The sequence below is a fragment of the Dasypus novemcinctus genome, chromosome 31 (genome assembly GCF_030445035.2).
Source record: "Dasypus novemcinctus isolate mDasNov1 chromosome 31, mDasNov1.1.hap2, whole genome shotgun sequence".
NCBI classification, from domain to species: domain Eukaryota; kingdom Metazoa; phylum Chordata; class Mammalia; order Cingulata; family Dasypodidae; genus Dasypus; species Dasypus novemcinctus.
Genome location: NC_080703.1, coordinates 39,168,364 through 39,174,363, shown reverse-complemented (window position 1 = coordinate 39,174,363; position 6,000 = coordinate 39,168,364).

The following is a 6,000-nucleotide window of genomic DNA, read 5'->3' as shown; positions in this document are numbered from 1 at the left end:
ATAAATGTGTTCATGGATTGGAAGACAAAATATCATTAAGACGCCAATTCTACCCAAACTGATCTACAGATTTACAATATCCTTCTTTGTAGAATTGGAAAAGCCAGTTACTAAACACTATTTTGTATCCTATTACTTTTTAATCAGAATCCTTCCATGCCTTCTAATTATCTATGCAATGAAGTGAAAACAACTTTAATCTACTGTTTACAGCCTTTTATAATTTATCCACGACTTAAATTTTGAATCTAAGATTTTGTCAAAACAAGTTATTACAAGTTTTTTACTATGAGATGATTGAAGGGTCCACCATTGATTTAACACCCATCTTACTCCACAGCCTTGTGGATGGTAAGTTTCTTTTGAAGTTGATTTTATGATAACTTCTGAATTTAAAGATATAAAAATATGACAAAAATAACATGACTGAGAACTAAGGAAATGGAGTTCTCACTGTTTTTCGCATGTTTTTTCTTTCATACTTCCTGTCCCTGGCTAGAAAAGTTAAATCCTGCCTCTCAAAAAATGTCTTCAAAAATCCTTCAGAATCTTTCTCTTCACTGAACTGAATGTAATCACTTCCACCTGATTTCCTCTAAAAACTTATTAGAAGCACTCACCAGCCCTTGTCACTTCCTACTCTGTAAATTTTTTTACGGAAACATTTTTTCTTTGCTATTAGACTGTATGCAGGTTAAAGGAAATTCAGCATTTTACTGAATATATAACACCCTCTTGTTTTGCTACTCCCACTCAAAGTTCTACGTACAATGTCTATTGGGTATTACTCAATATAGATCTGTTAGGCAAGTAGATCAGTTAAGCACACACATTAATAAACTTCAGGTTTCTAACATCTCAGTTTCTTTTCAGTTCCATTCTGCCACCAATTAGCCACGATATCTTAGACAATTTACTTAACTTCTTAGGGCTGATGCCTCAAACGACATAATAGATAAGATAGTGGGTATGTGAAGATGCTCTATAAATAACAAATGGCAAGATCAGCTCAAGATTTAGCATTGTTTTCTCTTCTGAGAAATGAAGCAGTTGAACTTGTTCCATGTTAGAAATGGTCTGTAACTAGCATTTCACAATGATATGGTTTGTAAGGGGTTGCTTTGTCCTTTAGTGTTTTGGCTCAACGTTTGAGATGAATCCATCAGCCATGTGGAATCTAAGCCCCCTCTTGATTTAGAGGTGGAGTGGACATCACCATCCCAGGGTCCACAGGATGGAGCAATAAAATATGGATTAGAGTGGACTTACTGGTATTCTACTACAGAACTACTGTGACTCCAGCAATGGAAGAAATTTTATCATTGATGTGGAGACAGTGGCCAGGGGAGTTGGTGAGGGCAGGGAAAGGGAAGAAGAGATAAGATATGGGGGCATTTTTGGGACTTGGGTTTGTCCTGAATAATATTGCAGGGACAGATGCAGGACATTCTATATTCTGCCATAACCCACGGAATGGACTGGGAGAGAGTGTCAACTACAATGTAAATTATAATCCATGCTGTGGAGCAGTGCTCCAGAATGTACTCATCAAATGCAATGAAGATGCCACACCCTTGAAAGAGGTTGTTGATGTGGGAGGAGTGGGGGGTGTGGGGTATATAGGAACCTCTTATATTTTTTAATGTAACATTTTGTGTGATCTATGTATCTTCCTAAAAAAAGACAAAAAAATTTGCTAAAAAATTAGTTTGAGATGACCTAGAAAACCTGATTCAGAACCGCCTCTTCAAAAGCTTCCCCTGCTAGCTGATGCACTCGTGAATACCTCTGCAGTCATTATCCTTCCAGACAGCTTTGAACCAAGTGGGCAGGCTCTGCAGTCCAGACATATTATTAACATGAGCCGCTGCCAATCAAGGCACTCTCCTGTACTCTGAGGCTGTAGAACCATCCTCACAAAAAAAGGCAGGCGTTATGACTGCAGTATAAATCACCCAAGAGTTTGGTTCAAAACTTTTTTTATTAGCTAAAACTTTTATTAATAAAAATAGATTTAAAACTTATTAAGAGCTCAATATTTTAAAGAATCACCCTTAGGAAACAGGTATATGGTGACTGGTGCTGGTTGCCATGATATACCGTAATTAACATGAGCACAACAGGGTCTCGAGCCCACATCTCTGCATTCTGATGGATTTTCCAGTTCAGTTCAAGACAATTCAATTCTATTTCTTTGGATTCTAATTAGATTTGTTTCAATTCAAGGTAGCATGGTGTTATAGTGGAAAGAAGGTCAGCTTTGTCTCATATCTTAGAATGTATGAACTTCGAGTCAATCGCTTACTTTAAAGCCACTGGCAATTGTACCTAACATCTCTAAACCTTTATTTCCTCATCCTTAAAATGCGGATAATAATAGCTACTATCAATATAAAGTCCCCAGAACACTGATCAAATCTGTCATCTTCTCCCTACTCTTCAATTCATAGCAGTTGAGTTTTACTTAATATGACAAAAATTAACTATTTATCACCTACAATCCTGGGACACAATAATAAAATGTGCTAGCACCATTTCTTATGTGGAATTCTGGGAAACCTCTGCAATGCAATTTTTCCTTGGGAAATATGATTAGGTAAGGAATTAGGTTATGGTGGACGACAATACATATGTACTTAGTAGGGGACACATAGCAAAGGGATTTTTTTTTAAAGTTCTCTATGTTAGTTAACGTCTTCAGAAAGCTCTGTGGCAGTTTGAGATTATTTATGAATTCCAAACAGAGATTATGTTTGCAAACTGCTCCATTCCTCTGGGTGTAATACCCTTTGATTGTATTAGAGTCACCTGAGATGTCTGATTAAATTATGTTATGATTAGGGCTTTGATTTGACCATGTCATTAGAGTGACTCAGGGTTGAGTGCCCATCCCCTTGGTGGGCTATGGAAACATACTCTCAATCAAGGAAAACACAAGATTCACAGAGGACTAGAGAGAGCCAGCCCAGTAGACATGGAAGAGGATCCTGGAGCCTCGGGAAGAGAGATGAGAATTCACCTGATAGTTTGCAGCTGAAGAGACCAGAGCCTTGAGCAGCTGAGAAGGCTTGGAAAGAATCGAGCCTTCCAGCCTACAGCTGAGATCAGAAGAAGCTGGGCCCATGGAGCCTTAAAAAAAGAGGAAGCCTGAAGCCTTGCAGACATTGCCTGCCATTTTACTCAACACATGGCCAGTGACTTTGGGTGAGAAATCAATCTTGAGTTGTACTCTTTAGGGCCTTTTAATTGTAAACTTTTACCCCAAATAAATACCTTTTATAAAAGCCAAGAGATTTCTGGTACTTTGCATCAGTACCCCTTTTGGCTGACTAATAAAAGCTCATTCAAGAGATATAACACTGTAGCAAGGATTGCAATCTTAAACAAAACTTCCAATTCCAGTGGCATGTTCTGTTTGACAGGAGATGTTAGAAAGTTTTCTATCAAGACTGGGTGTTAGTAAAAGGGCTTCTTTTAGGAATTTAATTGCTCTTTAACATTGATTAACATTATACCCTCTTTTAAATAATTTATAACACTGAAATATAATCCATTCTCCTAACATTTTCATTACAAAGACGAAAGGAATTTACGTGAGTTTAAGGATATTTTCGTTGAAATAGGCCACGTTATAGTATAATGCACAGTCCCCAAATCTCCGTGGCCAAATGATAGTTTCCTACTTGCTCATACACAGTCTGTTATATGCTGGGTGACTCTCATACAAGGACTTGGTGGTCAGGCTCTGTGATTCTGCTATCACAACACACAGTCTCCGTGCTTGCCACTCAAGGAGGGAGTGGAGGGCCTGGCAAATTATACAGGGGCTTTCACTGTCTCTATTTAAAGTGAACGCATGTCAGTTCTGCTTAGGTTTAGTTATGGCCATAGCTAATCACTATAAGGGTACTAGGAAGTGTTTGACTCTTAGATGCCCAGGCACAAAAGAATGACCAGATAATGATGAGGGTTTTTAATGTCTAATCCAGTGGATTATGGTAGGTCACAAAAGAAAGCCTGATCAACTGAAAATTTGGCATCTTGATAGTCTCTGCTTCCCTACAAAAGTGGATAAATCATCTTGAAATGAAAGGAGACAACAGTATTCTGTAATTGGTCCGTGGAGATGTGCCTGATGATGAAAGGCAGCAGTGAATTTGCAAGGGATGGATTGTGCTTGTGCTTGTGCACCATTTAATTCTGCTCAGCCTATTTCTTTCTGTAGCCACTACAGCAATAACCAGACCCGCACCTGCTTTCGACAACTTCGCTCGGTGAAGGTGCTTTGCCTTCGACCATGCCTGGATCTCTCACTTCCTGCAGAGATTTTCTCATGATGCTGCATGGGACACTTACAGGACCCCTCTCAGAATTCAAAGAAGTGGGAAGGGATTAATGTACTGAGAGAAAAATTACTCCCTCTTTTACCCCCCAAGAAGATAAGTCTGAGATACATTTCACAGCCTCTTAGAAAGTCCCATGGGAGGTCCGCGGTTCAAACCCCGGGCCTCCTTGACCCGTGTGGAGCTGGCCATGCGCAGTGCTGATGCGCACAAGGAGTGCCTGCCACGCAGGGGTGTCCCCCGCGTAGGGGAGCCCCACCTGCAAGGAGCGCACCCATAAGGAGAGCCGCCCAGCGCGAAAGAAAGTGCAGCCTGCCCAGGAATGGCGCCACCCACACTTCCCGTGCGCTGACGACAACAGAAGCAGACAAAGAAACAAGACGCAGCAAATAGACACAGAGAACAGACAACCGGGGGAGGGGGGCAATTAAATAAATAAATCTTGGAGAAAAAAAAAGTCCCATGGGATGAGCAAAAGTCACATAATAATGGTCAAAGTGACCACACACTCCTGTTTTGACTTTTCCCCATTTCCTCTTTCAATCCTCCATCACTCACGATTGCTTCCTCACCAAACATGCTTTCGTTTGCTAAAAAACCGCCAGAAGCATTATACCAGAAATGGGTTGGCTTTTACAATGGAAGTTTCTTGGCTTGCAGGTCTACCACTCTGAGGCCATGAAAATGTCTAAAAAAAAAAAAAAGCAAGACTTCACGGGTGATGTGTTTTTCCCCAAAGACAGGCCGCTGGCAATCCTGGACTGCTCTTTCACATGGCAAGGCACATGGTAGCTCTCCCTCTTCCTCTGGGTGTCCTTACCCCCAGCTTCCTGTTTTGTGGCTTTCTTTCTGCTTCCATGTTCTGTTGACTTCAGTTTCTGGCTTTCAGGTCTTTGTCTAGCAGCTTCTGGGACTTTGTCTCTCTTCCTGTGGCTTTCTCTCTCTGTCTCTCTGGATTTATCCCATTTATAAAGGATTCCAGTAAGAGGATTAAGACCTACCCTGGATCACACCCTCCTGAAGTAACCTAACCAAAAGGTCCCACCTACAATAAGATCACACCCACAAAAATGGATTAGCTCTAAGGACATGATTTTCTGGGATCCATTTACCATCAAAACATAACATTATCTTATGGGAACTGAAGCTAAGACAGTGCCATAGGGCAATTTTTTAAGCTCAAAACTTCTCGCACAACAAACATCCTGGCATGGTAAACTAGTAAGGGATGGGAAAGTTTGTGTAAGACCCTGGAGAGAAAAGACTGAGGTGTCCTTTCCTCTGGAGTTCAAAGTTATTAGAATGTCCCTGATGCATCAAGATGGTCCCAAGAGAGGTTGGCTGGCAGCAAAAGACACTTGGGGATCCCCAAAGAGAATGTTATCACAAACGTAGAGGCAGATCTGGACTGTCGACCTAGGCTACGGTTGAGCATGACGTGAGAGAGGGTTGAAAATGTCATCTAACCTGAACTTTGTGGATGTTCTTGGGGAAAGCTAGTAATGTGGACAAATTTAATCTAAGCAGCTATAAAACCGGAACCAAGTCCTACTGCAGTGCAGCTCTTAACAGACGCAGCAGGTGCTGCCAGCCTGCCTGTCCTAGAAGCCTCTGTCAGAGTCGAGGTCCGCTGGCTCTCAGGCAGTGTGCAGGACTT